Consider the following 19,721-nt stretch of genomic DNA (forward strand, 5'->3'; position numbering starts at 1 on the left):
TTAGGAGGTTTTTAGATATTTTGCTCTTCAAGCTAGTGTTCTAGAGAGAGAAACTCATTGATTTTCAAGCTTCAATTCTGTAATTCCTTCAACTCTTCTCTTTTTCTTGCAATTTAATTCTTAGTTTCTTAATTCTTGCTCTTGCTTTGTTGTTGATTGTTCTTCAATTCCTTAATTTCTTGAATTCTTGATTTCATTGATTAAAGTTACTTTGATTTCCAATTTGTGATTTGATTGTGCAATTGAACTCTTAATTCTCTTCTCCTACTCCTTCAATATCATGCTTGCTAGCTTATTCTTAATGGATTGTTTGATTTCTAGAATGACTAGTGAGTAGAATTAGGTTAGGGTAAGGGGAGAATCTAGGGGCTTTATTAGGGGAAATTGTTGGTTGATTCATGTGATTAAATATGATTTGATGATAGGATATCCATGCTAGTTGAGTGGTAGTTGCAAATGCTATCCGATTAGAGTCACGTGGAACCATAGGATAGGTTTGGCGAGAGATTGTGGGCCTATCTTATGTGATCAAATGGCGGTGCCTATTATATGCTAGTTAGTTTAATCTAGGATTAGGCGAAAACTCTTCCGTGGATTAGACGCTTAGCGTTCCCTATCCGAGAGGTGGCGGGTTCGTCTTTAGATGTCATTTGCCTAATCACCATTTCGTTGCATGATCACCATTGCAAGATAGTTGAATTCATTTCCCCCGGTTTCCCTAGCCTATCCCCGACTCCCTAACGTTTCCCTTTCTTGATTCAATATTAGCATAATTCTTAGTTTTTAGATTCTTAAAAGTGACAATTCAAAACCAAATCCTTGTTCGAACTAGATTGACTTTCAAACTCAATAACCACCGTTTCTTTGGGACGATCCCTTTGCTTACCGCTAGCCGGTAGTTGAGTGGTTTTATAAATATTGTTTGCATAGGTTATTTTCTATCAACGACGGAAAATACGCCTATCAAAATGGCGCCGTTGCCGGGGAATGGCATCGTTGTTTGATTTTTCATTCTAGTTCGCTAGTCTATTTCATTTTTCATTTTCTTTTTTTTTTAAGCCAAAAAAATGGCAAATTCTCTTATTGCTCAAAATGACGAATCGATTTCGCTTGATGATCTTCTCTTTCTCCATGGTAATTTCCTAAGCTCTTTGAATTTTGAATCTCCAAAATCATTATTGATGAGGCTTGCTTTCATCAAATATCTTGAAATTCAAGAAGATCTAAGAATAGATTCTTGTTTGAATTCATTTGAGGTCATGCCCCAACAAGTTATCAAAGGCTTTTTGGGAATTTCTAACCTATTGCAAGAGTCTATTAAGGAAGTATCATGGAGAAGAGAAGAGTTTGAGGCTACATTGCCACCTATGATGCATGACATTGAGGAGTTGAGTATTGGAGAGTTTGTTCCTACTCGTTCCTCTTTGAGTGAGTGCATCGATGATGGTGATGAAAATCTATTTGCTCCATTTTTCCTCGAAGTGCTTAAGTCGATTCAAATTGAGGAAAAAACGAGAATGTGCCAACCAAAAACTTTTAGAATTGAATGAAGGATCTTATGTTGAGATTTCTTGTGCTTTATGTGATGTGAGTGAAGTTGTTTGGGAATCTTTTGTTCCCACTCCCTTCCCTTATTCCCCTGTCCGAAAGAAGAAACTCAACATTTATCCTTGATTTCCTATTTCTTTTCCCTTTTTGTCCAAACTCCCGCCACTTGAGGATTCCTTTTCCTCCATTGATCCTATTGATTCTCCTTCACCAAAGGAGCATGAAGAAGGGAGTATTTCTTTTGTTTTTCCTTTTGATTTTTCTTATTTTTGGTTCCTTACCCTTGTAGGCATAAAGTTGCATTTTACTTTGTGCTTGCATCTCTTTTGACTCTTGCCTACTTGTTACTATTGGATATGTTTGCCATTGCATATGACAAACTATTGCGATCGTTGTCGGGGTATTTACTAGAGGTAAGAGGCGTCAAGCTAATGACGTAAAAAGAGCGCTTCTCGGGAGGCAACCCGTGGGTTGTTGGCCATTTGGCCCATGTATACTAATTTTCTTGATTTTTGAAGTTTTTGTGGCTCAAGCTTTCTTGATGTGGAAATCTTTGCATCCATCTTTTCCATGCCCGGCTATTCCTATTGGTGAGTTCGTTCGTTATTACGGTTCTTTGCGGGACTTGCTCCCACGTCATCACCGGTAATATCCTTCTAACTCACATGCATTTTTTGGGTCGGGCATCTTTATTGTGGGGCATTGGTTGGATGGGTAGCTGTGTCCCTACTAGTTTCGATTTAGGCCTTGAGGACATGGCCTAATTCGAGTTTGGGGGGAGATTCTATTGTTTGCTACTTTGATTTCCGTGTGATGGATTGCTTGATTTTGTGAATATTTTGGATTTTGTGCATATTTCTTGATTAGTTTCATTGATTTTGTGAATATTTTCTTTCTTTTCTTTTACTTTTTACTTTCTTTTCTTTTCCTTGGTTTCCTTTTTCATTTCTTTTCTTTCTTTTTCCTTTTCGATCTTTGTCAAGGCAAGCTTTTCTAGATTTTTAGGCATTATTCTTGATTTGGGCAAATAAAATTGGAACTTGTAGACTAGAATGCTTTTATTCCTAATTGGTAGATGGTTGCACGGTTTTCAATGGCTTGGGTCGAATCTAGGATTTAGGTGTCAAGAAAGTTGGTTGAACTTTGGGTAGCATGCGTCTTGAACCCTTGGCTTGTGGTAAGATGGTGTCGATCTCTCTAGTGATTTGAAACCGGAGAGAATGGTATTTGCTCCCTTGTGAGATTCATGTTCAAATTTAGCCCAAACACATATACATTCATTGAGTGGCATGGATCCTTAGCATTGACTTTCTTATCTCCCGAGTTTGACCATTTCCTTCCCGAGACCGCGACCGAACTACTTTAGGGGACGATAGAAGCATTTCTTTCGGTGACTATTTTTCTTTTTTTAGTTTAGGACTTTGTTTTCTATTTTTCTCATATGTTTTTGTTTGCATTTGCCCCCTTGCTAGCCATTTGAGCCTTGCCCCTTCATTTCTTATGCGCACATTACAAGCCTAATAGCCTTTGTTTTATTTTCACCCTTAGAAGTGATAGTGAAGCTTTGAGTTATGATGCTTGATGGTTTTGAATGATTATGCAAAGTTGAGGAATGATTGTTATTGGATTGAATGGCAAAGTTTGGGAAGTATGTTGTATATAATGAATAAATGATGCAAAGTAAATTTGTGAAAAAGCCAAAAATAGAGAAAAGTTTCATTTGAAACACAAAAAAAGGAGAAAATCAAATCAAGAAAAGTTCAAAAAGAGTTTTAGTTTAGTGTAGTTGTTGAATAAGCTTGGGGTTACCCCAAATAAGTGGTATGAGTTTGTTTTTGGTTCGATTTGCTTGAGTTGAGTTCATTGATTACGCTTCACTTTAGGTATGAGCACCAAATCCCAAATTTGTTCCACGCCTTACCCCTAGCCTACGTTACACCCTAAAAATCCCTCTTGACCCTTTTGAGTTGAGTTATTGTCGGTGGAGGGAGGATTTGGTCGAGTTTATAGAATGGGATTATTATGCTAAGATGTCGGGTAGCCTAATCTTGTTTTTTCGACGCCTTCGCGGCGTCTCGAGACGCTATTCTCAAAGGTGGATAGGATCTAGAGATTTGACGTGGTATGCTCGGTTGAAGGGGAATTGATTAGTGCTTGCCCTTAGTTCTCTTAGCTTGGCACTTGAATCTTTCACTCGATTTAGGACATTGGTTAGCGTGCATTTGTTTATTTAGTTAGTAATATTAGCATTCTCTTGTGCTCGTTCCATAATAAAGGCCTTTATCTTGAGTTTTGTAGTTTCATTTTTCGTTTTCTTTCGTTTTCTATTTTCTTTTCCTTTCTTTTCTTTTTATTTTCTTTATTTTCCTTTTCTTTCTTTTTCTTGGTTTGTTTTTCATTTTTAGGTCTTGCCTTGATTCAATTTTTGGAAGAGTTATGGGTGTTTCTCCTTGGAAACCCTTGCGAGATCCCACTCGCCCTCATGAGCGATTGTGGGGTTCAAAGAGCTTGCTGCATGCGCTTAAATGCAACCGTGATTTCTACGAAAGTGAGTTAGTGTGCATTCTTGTAGTTCTTATTTTCGTAATTTTGATTTTGAATAATTAAGCTCATTCTCCTCCCCATTTCTCATTCTAGCTTCGCTTGAGGACAAGCAAAGGTTTAGCTTGGGGGAGTTTGATGAGCGACATTTATGTCGCTCTTAGCTTAAGATTTTAGTTCATTTCATTAGCATTTTATTATTATTTTTGCTTAGTTTTATCGTTTTTAGTTCGTTTATCGCATTTTTGCATTAATCGTAATATTTTCTCATCTTGCGTAGATTTTGGGCATTTTTGCTTAAAACGTGTCTTTTGTGCGCATTCTCATTGCGTAAGGGTAATTTTGAGTATTAACGTGTTTAATAGTGTGCCATTATGCTTGACGATGTTTAATATGATTTTACGATTTGCAAATATGCGATACGAATTAATAATATGCTATGCGATTTAATAAGTGTGCTAGGCGATTTTGATAACTTGGCTATTCGTTGTTTGTTGAGTGCAGCGACGATATTCTTTGTGTAGCGACGGAGCAAGCCACGTGCATATGTGCAGCCAGCAACACACGCAGCACAAGAACAACAGCTACAGCCCTGCAGTTCTATACACAAGCAGCCACAAAGGAGCTAACACAGCTACACGAAGCATCTACCTAGCTGCTGTTGGTTGAGCTTCGTTACTGCTCACAAAGTACACGAACAGCAGCCTCGTGGACTTATTTCCACGAGCATTTAAGTGCCTTGATAGCAGCCACAACCTAAAGAAATGCACGCAAATGGAACAGCAGCAACAGCTTAGCAACAACACACGCAAGAAGCCATAGTACATCAGCTATACACGAGCTCCCTGCAGACCTTTGCAGCAGCTCTTGTGCTCACCAAAAGGCTCCCTTGCAGTCCCTTGTAGCAGATACATAACAGCAGCAACTAAGGGGGTTAGCAAGGCACTTACAGCAGCCAAACACGAGCAAGAACAACAGCTAACCATTGAGCAAACAGCAACCATAGCTGCTGTACTTACGCGCACTTTCAAGCTCTTGTTCGTGGCTTTACAACAGCTATTTAAGCTCACCAACGAGCTCCTTTGCATTGCCTTGGTTGCAGTCTTGTAGCTCCATGATAACAGCAGCAAATAGCAAGAAGAACAGCAGCAAATAGCAAGATGAATAGCAGCCACAGCAACTCGCAAATAGCAAGTGCAGTAGCTGTGCGACCACACAGATTTAGCGTGTGTGCGCACACTGCCGTGCGACCACACAGCTCTGCCCGTGCGACCACACAAATCTGCAATAATGGATCAGGAACTCAGTGGTGTTTGGTGCGAACGCACGACTTCTTTCGTGCGAACACACGGCTGCGCGGAGATGTTTAAATACGAAAATCGCAGCATTGTTTTCACGTAATTTCATTTTCTAATTTTCATTTCTTAGGCTTAGCTTAGAATTCTAGAGAGAGAATTAGTTTAGGGCTTAGATTAGAAATTAGGATTAAGATTCTTAGCTTCAAACTCTTCAATTCTTAGTGAATTCAATCATCAAATTTCAGATTTCTTTTCTCTTTCCTTTGAGCTTTGTTCTTCATTTTTGTTCTTCAAGTTTGATGCAATTTCTACAATTCAAGGTATAATTCTACTTTTCTTTTTGATTAGTTCTTTCATTCTTTAATTGCTTCATTAATTTCGTTTATGCTTTGATTTCATGCTTGAATTCTATAATTAGTTTCACATTTTGAATTTCATTCATTTTTCCCCAATTTTTGTAGTTTGAATTTTCTGAATTTTATTGTTTCAATTAGCTTCATTAGTTCAATTAGTTTCATGATTAGGATTAATATTAGTTTAATGTTGATATTAATCATGCAAATTGAGTAGTTTAGTCTAGAGGTTAGGGATGAAGCTTTGGCATTGAATTTGGGGAATTTTAGGGGAAATTCATGATTGATGTTGTGATTAAATGTGATTTAGTGCTAGGATTTTCCATGACCAATTGAGTAGTAGTTGCAAATGCTAGTTGATTGGATTAGATTGGAATGTATGATTTAGGTTTGGCAAGACATTGTGAGCCTATTTTGTGCAAGAGAATGATAGTTCCTATTATATGCAAGCTTATCTAGTTTAGGATTATGCGAAAGCTTTCCATAGGCTAGGTTGCTTCGCATGCTCTATTCTAGAGGTGGCGAGCACGTCATTAGTTTTCATTCCCCTATTTTCTATGTCGTTGCATATTCATGAATGTCTTTACCTTGTTATTTCCTTGATTCGATTTCCATTGCTAATTCCCGAAACCTCTAGAGCTTCCTTATTTGTTTGTTCCTCCAGTTTTCATTAGATTAATTCAAAAACAAATCATTTTCCATCCGAACTAGCTTGTGAACGCATAGATTGATAAGTCAAGCATATCCATTCCTATAGGACGATCCCTATACTTGCCGCTATAGTCCATATAGCTGGTTAGTTAGGTGTTTTATAAATATTGTTTGCATAGGTTATTTTCTATCAACGACGGAAAAAACGCCTATCAGGATCTTGAAACTTGAAAACTTGAACTTGTATATTGAAAAATGGAGTCTTGAATCTCAAAAGACTAAACTTTTAAAATCTAGAAAGGTGTCATCTTTGATTACTCCATACTTGAATGTGATTCTAGTTCAAAGAAGTTATTGCAAACAACTTTGAACATCCTTGAATCTTGAAAGTTTGCATTTTTGTATTTTGAAAAGTTTGGATTTGAAAAGATGTATGATTGTTGCAAGTGACATTTTTAGTAGTAAAAATGCCAACTTGCTAATCATTTTTGAAATAGGAAAATCAAACAAACATGATTGAATATGGTGGGATTCGGAATTACCTATTTAGGTTTAGGCAAGAATTCCTTTTATAGCTCCCAATTGCTTAGAACTTGAAGTTTGTATGTGTTTTTGAAGGATTTTTTGATTTGAATTTGAGGCGTAATTTTTGTATTGCGACGTTGTATATTGAATCTGCCTCCCCAAATACTGGAAATTAGGGGGTTTTTACAGGAAAAATGGCTGGAAAACGCCAGCCATTGCCAGCGCAGCATGCCAAACCAGCGCCCAGCGCTGGTGACGTGGCATGAGTGCTGCCAAAACAAGGAAGCGGGCTCCGTCCTTGATTTGTCTTGTATTGATGTACCTTCGTACGAATAGTACGATGCTTGGAACGTAATGTTTGCTTGGAGGTTAAGACTTGACTTTGCGTCTAAAAACAAGTCGTTTCGGGTTTTGAATTCCGGTTGTACGGCTTGCTCGGTTTTGTTAGTCGGCGCCCGAATTTGACTTGCCTTATATAATTTTGAGTGGAAAAGGCTTAGTAAAACCAATGACATGGTCTACTAGATGATATTGTACTTGGATTTTGAAATTGGTTTTTGAAAATTGTATTTTGTACCGAGTTCCGGGAGGGGAACGACCTCGGGGATTGGATTTTGGATCTTGTATTTTGGAGATGTTCTTAGCAATTGGGATTTCCGCATGGAGTTGCTCCAACCGCCTAGTAAGGATAATGGTATCGTCATCATTCCAGAGGGGAGACACAAATTAGGTGTCTACAGAAGCCCCCACTTTGACTGAGCATTCGGTTAGGAAAGCGCAAGCCAAAGTATTTCGAAAGGGACGGAGAATGATCAATATGTTCTGCAATCAAGACCATTCTTTGTACGCCGGTACCTGCACAAAACATGCGTTAGGAAAAAGGATAGAGTCTACCTCCGTTCGGCTTTGACGACTGCGGTCCGTATTTGTACTACACTCCCGTCTTTGAATTTGGGACGGAGCTTGGCATCGAAAATTTTGAATCTTGAATTTTTGAATTTTTGAATCTTGAATTTTTTGAATTTTGAATACCCGGTGTTGATCCATTGGGGATGTGCTTTGCTGGGGATAAGAGCTTTTGCTGGCCCTTAAGATTTTGAAATTTCGGCTGACTTTCCTGGAGCTTGGGTCCGTTGGGAGTCGAACGCCTGAGTCATTGTATTTTTTGGACTTTTTATTCTTGAAATATTCATCTGTTTTTACTTGGAGATACGGGTGTATACCCGCATTTTCGAAAGATGGCCTAATGCGACATTTGATGCTTGGTGCGGAAGACCGTAGCAGTAAAGGACGTGCAATCAGCACAGGAGACCGCGCGCAGCAGATTCTACGCGTGCAGCAGGCAGCGTCCAACGCGGGCCTCGGCGTCTGGCGCGGGGTTGAGCTATAAAAGCTCCCCTTGCCGTGCCATTTTGCGGCACACTCTCTTGAATTCTGCTCTTCTCTCTCAAAGGTCGATTATGCTCTTCCCTTGGTCTTGTTCTTGCCTTGTCCATGTAAGTATTCATGTTTTTGCTTATGAAATAACTCTAGGATTTCATGTAGTTTTGATTTTCTTGTACTTTGAGATACTTGTTAGTATCATGCTTGCATGATAGTAGGCTTCTTGAATCTTGTAGAAAATTGTTTGATAGCCACTCGAAGTTGAACTGTTGGAACTTGTAGTTTGAATTTTTTTTGAAAATTTTCTTGAATGTTGTACCTGGTATTTGTAGATAGTGCTCTCATTGGTGACCTTGCGGGGTCTCAAGAAAGCATAGGCTAGGCTGCCTAGATGTTGTTTGTAGAGTTTTGGAATGCCGGCTTCGGCATGGGTAGCCTAGGCGTTGGTGTTGAACTTGTGTACCTGCTTTGGCGCGGATAGCCTAGGCGTTGGTGTAGAACTTGTATACCTGCTTCTGCATCGATTGCCTAGGCGTTGGTGTAGAACTTGTATACCTGCTTCGGCATGGATAGCCTAGGCGTTGGTGTAGAACTTGTATACCTGCTTCGGCGTGGATAGCCTAGGAGTTGGTGTAGAACTTGAATTTTGAAGTAGAGGTCGCAGGCTGAATTAGTACTGTCACTGGGGATTTTTGAATTCTTGACTTTGTATAGGCTAGTATAGGATAGCCTCTGAATTTTGATTTTTGCACGGGCTAGTATAGGATAGCCCCCAGTTTAGAATTTTGAAACTTTGTACTCTACATGATTTAGTATGCCTCGTCATACTCGGAGGAAGCTCGCCGAATCTTCGGTGGTTCGAGCTGCTAAGGAGGACGCTTCGGACGATGAAGCGGCTGCGGTAAATGCTCTGGATGGGGGTATGATTCCCCGGAGAGCACCCACTTTTGTTGGTACTGGTTGGAGTCCTTCCGATCTAGTATTTCGATCGGAGTTTCACTTGTCTCAGCGGCCTCGCGCTGGCTTGGTGAGTCTTGTACTATTCTTTGAATTTGTATTTTGTACTTGTATAGGTTTTGAGCTGATTCGTTCATCTGTAGGCTGACGAAAAGCCGTTTCGCACCTTCTGGTCTTTGGCGGAGCTTCAGAAGGCTTTTGCAGCCATCCGTGCTGACAAGGAGGCTATGGAGATCTGGTTGCAGACGGGCCTGGTTGACTTCTAGCGTGCCATGGGAGGTACTTTGAGGAGAACGGGGATCAAATCCCGGCTATGGGCTTTGTTAGAGCGGTGGTGGGATACCACCACCACTTTTCATATGGCATGGGGGGAGATCCCCATTACCCCTTTTGAGTTTGTCATGATTACGGGTCTTCCTTTTTCTGAAAGGAATGTGACCTTTGATTCGGAGCTGATGTGGCGCTCGGCCGCTGCCAGGGCCTTGCTCGCCCTGTTGTTGACTTGTCAGAGGACGACACCCATGCTTCCGTGACGGTGATTGTGGATGCTATCCGTGGTGCGGGTGTGTCATGCAGAGCAGAGGGTTAGGCTATTCCTCTTAGCTTTGGTGAGCAGAGTGATGGCCCCGAGAAGGAACAGTCGGGTGCATATTAGATTCCTGTCAGTTCTGCGAGACTTGAGGGCTGTTTCGAGCTACAACTGGGGTGGTTTGGCTTATAGCCACCTCTTGTATGAGATGAAGCAGGCCTCCCGAACTGCGTCGGGGTGCGACCCGAGCATGGCTGCTCTGTGGAGTGTGCTGGAGGTATTGAAGACTCCTTGTACTTTGTGCCTTATACTTGTATGTTTGCATTTGAAACATATCCATTCCTATGGGACGATCCCTATACTTGCCGCTATAGTCCATATAGCCGGTTAGTTAGATGTTTTATAAATTTTGTTTGGTGAGGTGAATTTCTATTCAACGACAGAAAAACGCCTTATCAAAATGGCAAAGTTGTCGGGGAATTGCATCATTGTTTGATTCTTCATTCTAGTTCGCTAGTCTAGTTCATTTTTCATTTTCTTTTTCTTAACAAACCAAAAAAATGGCAAATTCTCTTGTTGCTCAAAATGACGAATCGATTTCGCTTGATAATCTTCTCTTTCTCCATGATAATTTCCTAAGCTCTTTGAATTTTGAACCTCCAAAATCATTAATAATGAGGCTTGTTTTCATAAAATATCTTGAAATTCAAGAAGAGCTAAGAATAGAATCTTGTTTGATTTCATTTGAAGTCATGTCCCAACAAGTTGTAAAAGGCTTTTTGGGAATTTCTAACCTATTGCAAGAATCTATTAAGGATGTTTCATGGAGAAGAGATGAGTTTGAGGCTACATTGCCACCTATGATGCATGACATTGAGGAGTTGAGTATTGGAGAGTTTGTTCCTACTCGTTCCTCTTTGAGTGAATTCCTCGATGATGGTGATGAAAATCTATTTGCTCCATTTTGCCTTGAAGTGCTTAAATCGATTCAAATTGAGGAAAAGAAAGAACGTGCCAACCAAAAAGATTTTAAAGTGAATGAAGGATCTTATGTTGAGATTTCTTGTGCTTTATGTGATATGAGTGAAGTTGTTTGTGAATCTTTTGTTCCCACTCCCTTCCCTCATTCCCCTTTCCGAAAGAAGAAACTCAACATTTATCCTTCATTTCCCATTTCTTTTCCCTTTTTGTCAAGACTCCCACCGCTTGAGGATTCCTTTTCCTCTATTGATCCTAATGATTCTCCTTTACCAAAGGAGCAAAAAGAAGGGAGTATTTCTTTTGTTTTTCATTTTGATTTTTCTTATTTTTGGTTCCCTACCCCTTGTAGGCATAGAGTTGCGCTTTACTTTGTGCTTGCATCTCATTTGACTCTTGCCTACTTGTTACTATTGGAAATGTTTGCCATTGCATATGACAAACTATTGCGATCGTTGTCGGGGTATTTACTAGAAGTAAGAGGCGTCAAGCTAATGACGTAAAAAGAGCGCTTCTCGGGAGGCAACCCGTGGGTGTTGGCCATTTGGCCCATGTATACTAATTTTTCTTGATATTTGAAGTTTTTTGTGGCTCAAGCTTTCTTGATGCGGAAATCTTTGCATCCATCTTTGCCATGTCCGGCTATTCCTATTGGTGAGTTCGTTCGTTATTACGGTTCTTTGCGGGACTTGCTCCCACGTCATCACCGGTAATATCCTTCTAACTCACATGCATTCTTTGGGTCGGGCATCGTTATTGCGGGGCATTGGTTGGATGGGTAGCCGTGCCCCTCCTAGTTTCGTTTTAGGCCTTGAGGACATGGCCTAATTCGAGCTTGGGGGGAGATTCTATTGTTTGCTACTTTGATTTCCGTGTGATTGATTGCTTGATTTTGTGAATATTTTGGATTTTGTGCATATTTCTTGTTTAGTTTCTTTTATTTTCTTTATTTTCTTTTTCATTTCTTTCTTTCTTTTTCCTTTTCGATCTTTGTCAAGGCAAGCTTTTCTAGATTTTTAGGCATTATTCTTGATATGGGCAAATAAAATTGGAACTTGTAGGTTAGAATGTTTTTATTCCTAATTGGTAGATGTTTGCACGGTTTTCAATGTCTTGGGTCGAATCTAGGATTTAGGTGTCAAGAAAGTTGGTTGAACTTTGGGTAGCATGCGTCTTGAACCCTTGGCTTGTGGTAAGATGGTGTCGATCTCTCTAGTGACTTGAAACCGGAGAGAGTGGTATATACTCCCATGTGAGGTTCATGTTCAAAATAGCCCAAACACATTGTTTACATATATTGAGTGGCATGGATCCTTAGCATTGACTTTCTTATCTCCCGAGTTTGACTATTTCCTTCCCGAGGCCGCGACCGAACTACTTTAGGGGACGATAGAGGCATTTCTTTTGGTGACTATTTTTTCTTTCTAGTTTAGGACTTTATTTTCTATTTTTCTCATATGGTTTTGTTTGCATTTGCCCCCTTGCTAGCCATTTGAGCCTTGACCCTTCATTTCTTATGAGCACATTACAAGCCTAATAGCCTTTGTTTTATTTTCACCCTTAGAAGTGATAGTGAAGCTTTGAGTTATGATGCTTGTTGGTTTTGAATGATTATGCAAAGTTGATGAATGATTGTTATTGGCATGAATTGCAAAGTTTAGGAAGTATGTTGTATATAGTGAATAAATAAGCAAAAGCAAAAGTTCTGAAAAAAGCCAAAAATAGAGAAAAACAAGGCAATAATAAAAGTTTCAATTGAAACACAAAAAAAAGAGAAAATCAAATCAAGAAAAGTGCAAAAAGAGTTGTAGTTTAGAATTGTTGTTGAATAAGCTTGGGGGTGCCCCAATAAGTGGTATGAGTTTGTTTTTGGTTCAAATTGCTTGAGTTGAGTTCTTATTGCGCTTCACTTTAGGTATGAGCACCAAATTACCAAATTTGTTCCACACCTTACCCCTAGCCTACGTTACACCCTAAAAAGTCCTCTTGACCCTTTTGATTTGAGTCATTGTCGGTGGAGGGAGGATTTGGTCAAGTTTATGGAATGGATTGTCATGCTAAGATGTCGGGTAGCCTAATCTTGTTTTCCGGCGCCTTCGTGGTGTCTCGGGACGCTATTCTGAAGGGGGGATAGGATCTAGAGATTTGATGTGGTATGCTCGGTTGTAGGGGAATTGATAAGTGCTTACCCTTAGTTCACTTTGCTTGGCATTTGAATCTTTCACTCGATTTAGGACATTGTTTAGCGTGCTTGCGTCTATTTAGTTAGTAATATTAGCATTCTTTTTGTGCTCGTTCCATAATAAAGGCCCTTATCTTGAGTTTTGTAGTTTCCTTTTTCTTTTTCTTTTTCTTTCTTTTCTTTTCCTTTCCTTTCTTTTCTTTTTCTTTTCTTTTCTTTCTTTTTCTTGGTTTGTGTTTCATTTTAGGTCTTGCCTTGATTCGAATTTTTGGAAGAGTTATGGGTGTTTCTCTTTGGAAACCCTTGCGAGATCCCACTCGCCCTCATGAGCGATTGTGGGGTTCAAAGAGCTTGTTGCATGCGCTTAAATGCAACCGTGATTCCTACGAAATTAAGTGAGTTAGTGTGCATTCTTGTAGTTCTTATTTTCGTAATTTTGATTTTTAATAAATAAGCTCATTCTCCTCCCCGTTTCTCATTCTAGCTTTGCTTGAGGACAAGCAAAGGGTTAGCTTGGGGGAGTTTGATGAGTGACATTTATGTCGCTCTTAGCTTAGGATTTTAGTTCATTTTATTAGCATTTTATTATTATTTTCGCTTAGTTTTATCGTTTTTAGTTCGTTTGTTACATTTTTGCATTTATCGTTACATTTTCTCGTCTTGCGCATATTTTAGTCTTTTTTGCTCTAAATATGCCTTTTTTGCGCATTCTCATTGCGTAAGGTTCGTTTTGAGTATTAACGTGTTAATATTGTGTCATTATGCTTGTCGACGAGTTATATGTTGTACGATTTGCAAAATGTTAAACGAATTAATAATTTGATTTTCGATTTTTAATAAAATGCTCTACGATTTGTATTGATTGTGCTAGGTGAAGCAATCTACTTGGCTGCCTACCAAGTGAACGAATAACAGCAGCAACAAAGTCCAGCCACAAGTGCACATAAACAGCAACACAAACAGCACACAAACAGCCACCGTTAGCTGCTGTTCAAGGCTTCGCAGCAGCCCCCTTTGAGCTCTTTTTCATCACCAAACAGCCCCTTGATAGTGGATGTACAAGAGCAAGGGATAGCAGCTCCAGAACTGCAGTATTTCACACGAGAACAGCAACTACAAACAGCAGAAGTAACACGCAAAACAACAGCCTTGTACTTGTGTCTATAGCTGCTGTATTCGTGTCCTTGCAGCAGCCCCTTGGGCTCGTTTTCATCACCTTGCAGCCCCTTCATTGTGGCTATACGTGAGCTTTATTAGCTGCCACAACACTTCAGCACTGCACGCAAAATAGCAGCCATACATCGAGCAGAACACGTAGCAAGAAGCACAGCAGAATAGGAACTGTGGGCGCAGCAACCTCGCAGCAGCCTGTGCGATCGAATCCATTGTTGTGCGATTGAACTGCCTGCTGTGCGAGCGAATTTAAGCTGCTGTGCGGTCGAACAGATTGGAATTCTCAGACAGAAGCTCTAATTTATGGCGTGCGACCGAATGCTTTCTCTTGTGCGACCGAACACACTTTGTGCGACCACACAACACCCATTGTGCGGTCGAATACGATTCCGGGCTGCTATTATAAATACGAAAATCGCAGCAACTTGTAATGAGGCTTGCATTTTGTAAAACACGTAATTAGTTTTAGGATTTCAAAATTAGAATTCTCTCTTTAGAATTAGTTTAGGGCTTGGATTAAAGATTAGGATTAAGGATTCTTAGCCTCAAATTCTTGATTCTAAATTCAATTCAATCATCTAATTTTCAGATTTCCTTCCTTTTGCTTTGAGTTTTGTTCTTCATTTTTGTGCTTCAAGTTTGATGCAATTTCTTCATTTGAAGGTATAATTCTAATTCTTCTTTTGCTTTGTTCTTTAATTCTTTAATTGCTTCATTAATTTTGTTTATGCTTTGATTTCTAGAATTAGTTTCATGCTTTGAATGTTCTTGAGTTTTCCCCAATTTTTGTGGTTTTAATTTTCTGAATTTTATTGTTTCAGTTAGCTTCATTAATTCAATTAGTTTCATGATTAGGATTAATATTAGTTTAATGTTGATGTTAATCATGCTAATTGAGTAGTTTAGTTTAGAGGTTAGGGATGAAGCCTTGGCATTGAATTTGAGGAATTTTAGGGAAAATTCATGATTGATGTTGTGATTAAATGTGATTTAGTGCTAGGATTTTCCATGATCAATTGAGTAGTAGTTGCAAATGCTAGTTGATTGAATTAGATTGGAATGTATGATTTAGGTTTGGCAAGACACTGTGAACTTAATTCATGCAAGTGAATGATAGTTCCTATTATATGCTTGCTAATCTAGCTTAGGACTATGCGAAAGCTTTCCATAGGCTAGGTTGCTTCGCGTGCTCTATCCAAGAGGTGGCGAGCACGTCATTAGTTTTCATTCCCCTAATTGCTATGTCGTTGCATATTCATGAATGTCTTGACCTTGTTATTTCTTTGATTCGATTCCATTGCCGATTCCCGATTCCCGATTCCTGATTCCTCTAGAATTCCTTTATTTGTTTGCATTTCTAGCTTAGATTAGATTAGTTCAAAAAACTCAATTTCCATCCGAACTAGCTTGTGAACGCATAGATTGATAAGTCAAACATATCCATTCCTATGGGACGATCCCTATACTTGCCGCTATAGTCCATATAGCCGGTTAGTTAGGTGTTTTATAAATTTTGTTTGGTGAGGTGAATTTCTATTCAACGACAGAAAAACGCCTTATCAACGCCTTACCAAACGGAGCCTTAGTGTCGTTCCTAAGAGAAAACTTGGACTGCTTCGCCTAGTCGCATGAAGACATGACAGAAATCAGCACAGACGTCATCACCCACAAGCTCAACATCGACCCTAACTTCAAACCAGTAAAGCAGAAGCGACGAAAGTTCGCACCAGAAAGGAATAAAATCATAGACGAGGAAGTTCAAAAGTTGATAGACTCGGGGAAGATCAGAGAGGTCAAGTACCCGGATTGGTTAGCGAATTGTCGTCGTCGTCGGGAAAAAGAATAGCCAATGGAGAGTGTGCATCGACTTCACCGACATCAACAAAGCATGCCCTAAGGACCCATTCCCCTGCCACATATAGACGCCATGGTCGACGCCACCGCCGGCCACGAGCTACTCACCTTTATAGACGCTTATTCGGGATACAACCGGATACTTATGCATCCGGAGGATCAGGAGAAAACTTCTTTTGTAACAGATAGAGGAATTTATTGTTATAAAGTCATGCCTTTTGGTCTTAAAAATGCAGGCGCGACGTACCAACGACTGGTCAATAGGATGTTCAAAGATCAACTCGGAGACACGATGGAAGTATACATCGAAGACATGCTGGTGAAATCAAAGAAAGAAGATGACCACGTAGAACACCTACGACAATCATTCGAAATCTTAAGGAAATACGGCATGAAACTTAACCCAACTAAATGTTCTTTTGGAGTGTCGGCAGGTAAATTCTTAGGTTACATCGTCACTCAACGAGGAATCGAGGCCAACCCCGACCAAATACGAGCAATCATCAACATCCAATCCCCCAGAAACATAAAAAAGGTACAACGATTGACAGGACGGGTGGCGGCATTAAACCGTTTTATATCCCGGTCGTCGGACAAGTGTTGTCTATTTTATGATGTTTTGCGCAAAAACAAAGGTTTCAGTTGGACCGACGACCATGAAACAGCTTTGCAAAACCTTAAGAAATACTTGACGACACCAACCCAAAGAAGGCGAAGTCTTGCAACTCTACCTCGCCTTCAGCACAACAGCAGTCAGCGCCGTGATAGCCAGAGAAGACGAAAAACAACAACTACCCATCTACTACATCAGTAAGTCCTTATTAGAGGCAGAAACCAGGTATTCCTCCCTCGAAAAACTTGTTTTAGCACTCGTCACTGCCGCCATAAAGCTAACGCATTACTTTGAAACTCACCAAATAGTCGTGATGACTAACTATCCAATCAAGTCTATGATGCGTAAGCCAGAACTGACAGGTCGAATGGAAAAATGGACGATGGCGCTTGGAGGATTCGACATCAAATACCAACCGAGGACAGCCATAAAGTCGCAGGCCCTAGAAGACTTTGTGGCAGACTTCAGCCCCAACTTGGAGAAGATAGAAGACGACGAAGTCAAACTCATCAACAACATAGAGGAAACAAGGACGCTCTTCGTCGATGGCTTGTCTAACTTTCGTGGTGCAGGTCTAGGCGTCGTGTTGAAATCACCACAAGGGGACACGATAGCACAGGCCATATGCTGCGACTTCAAGGCAACAAACAACGAAGCAGAATACGAGGCACTAATCACCGGAATGACGTTAGTTGAAAAATTGGGAGCAAGCTAGCGCACTCAACAACTTCATTGACTCACAATTAATTGTCAACAAAATCAACGGCGACTACGAAGCTAAAGACCTGAAAATTACCTTATACCTCGAAAAAAGCCAAAAAGTTAACCTCTAAATTTAAACCCTTCTCCATCAAACAAGTGTCAGGAGACCGAAACACACAGGCCGACGCCCTCGCCAACCACTAGTGGAAAAAATACCTGTTGAGGGGGGCATTTTGGGTTTATTGAGGCGAACAAGGCCCGCTGCGACAGACGTAGCTTCAACAGCTCAGTGATCTGTTGAGGCGGGCTTTGTTCGCCTCAACAGGTGATCTGTTGTGGGGGGCTTTCAAAAGCCCGCCTCAACAACCTCTACAGATAAGCGAAAAATAAGGACCTGTTGTGGGGGGCTTTACAGAAGCCCGCCTCAACAGCCTCCTCTGTTGAGGCTCACTTCTTAAATGCCCCCCTCAACAGGTCCTTATTTTTGCGCCAATACCTGTACATTGGCGCCATAAATTCATATGTTGTTGAGGCGTACATTAAAAGCCCCCTTCAACAACATTAATTTTTTTTTTCCAAATTCTTTTAAAATATAAAATAGGCGGCAATAACCACAACTAGATATATACTCCATTGAGTATTGAAACCTGTACCCAATCAACACCAAAATAGCAAAGGTATGAATCTGCTTATCTTTGATAAATAAATCATTACATTAACTTCATTTATATTAACCCAACAGAGCAAAGCGTATATATAGTACGTATGTTTACAATTTTTAAACACCTAGCTAGTCTAACAAATTACAACTAATATTAACAACTAAAGACAAAAGGCTAGAGAGCTAATCTAACAAATGTCTCTAATCCAGCCACTTAGGTCCCTTTAGATCATGCATTACAAACCTTAAGTAAGGTCGTGTTGACTTTCTTCCAATCGACTCGATCCCTAGCCTGCAAGTTGCATGGAAGGAAAATATATATGAGTACCAAAGTTTACACTCACGATATTGTCTTTACATTCCATTGAAGCATAAAATTAAAAGATATAGTTGCAGACTATAGAGATAATTAAGTACGTTGTTGACCTATAACGACCCAATGAGCCTTAAATGTGCATACGTAGATTAGAATGAGTTTTAGAAAGTTAACAATATGCATATTAGTCATGTAATAAGAATCAAATGAGTCCTTAGGTTCTTTAGTTCAAAGTTGAGAGCGGAAATGTCATTTTAGCTCTAAACATGACCTATAACGACCTAATGAGCCTTAAATGTGTATAAATAGATTTGAATGAGTTTTAGAAAGTTAAAACTATGCATATTAGTCATGTAATAAGAATCAAATGAGTCCTTAGGTTCTTTAGTTCAAAGTTGGGAGCGGAAATGTCATTTTAGCTCTAAATATGACCTATAACGACCCAATGAGCCTTAAATGTGCATACGTAGATTAGAATGAGTTTTAGAAAGTTAACAATATGCATATTAGTCATGTAATAAGAATCAAATGAGTCCTTAGGTTCTTTAGTTCAAAGTTGAGAGCGGAAATGTCATTTTAGCTCTAAACATGACCTATAACGACCTAATGAGCCTTAAATGTGTATAAATAGATTTGAATGAGTTTTAGAAAGTTAAAACTATGCATATTAGTCATGTAATAAGAATCAAATGAGTTCTTAGGTTCTTTAGTTCAAAGTTGGGAGCGGAAATGTCATTTTAGCTCTAAACATGACCTATAACGACCTAATGAGCCTTAAATGTGTATAAATAGATTTGAATGAGTTTTAGAAAGTTAAAACTATGCATATTAGTCATGTAATAAGAATCAAATGAGTCCTTAGGTTCTTTAGTTCAAAGTTGGGAGCGGAAATGTCATTTTAGCTCTAAATATGACCTATAACGACCCAATGAGCCTTAAATGTGCATACGTAGATTAGAATTAGTTTTAGAAAGTTAACAATATGCATATTAGTCATGTAATAAGAATCAAATGAGTCCTTAGGTTCTTTAGTTCAAAGTTGGGAGCGGAAATGTCATTTTAGCTCTAAACATGACCTATAACGACCTAATGAGCCTTAAATGTGTATAAATAGATTCGAATGAGTTTTAGAAAGTTAAAACTATGCATATTAGTCATGTAATAAGAATTATATGAGTCCTTAGGTTCTTTAGTTCAAAGTTGAGAGCGGAAATGTCATTTTAGCTCTAAATATGACCTATAACGACCCAATGAGCCTTAAATGTGCATACGTAGATTAGAATGAGTTTTAGAAAGTTAACAATATGCATATTAGTCATGTAATAAGAATCAAATGAGTCCTTAGGTTCTTTAGTTCAAAGTTGGGAGCGGAAATGTCATTTTAGCTCTAAACATGACCTATAACGACCTAATGAGCCTTAAATGTGCATAAATAGATTCGAATGAGTTTTAGAAAG

The sequence above is a fragment of the Spinacia oleracea genome, chromosome 4, assembly GCF_020520425.1.
Source record: "Spinacia oleracea cultivar Varoflay chromosome 4, BTI_SOV_V1, whole genome shotgun sequence".
Classification (NCBI taxonomy): Eukaryota; Viridiplantae; Streptophyta; class Magnoliopsida; order Caryophyllales; family Amaranthaceae; genus Spinacia; species Spinacia oleracea.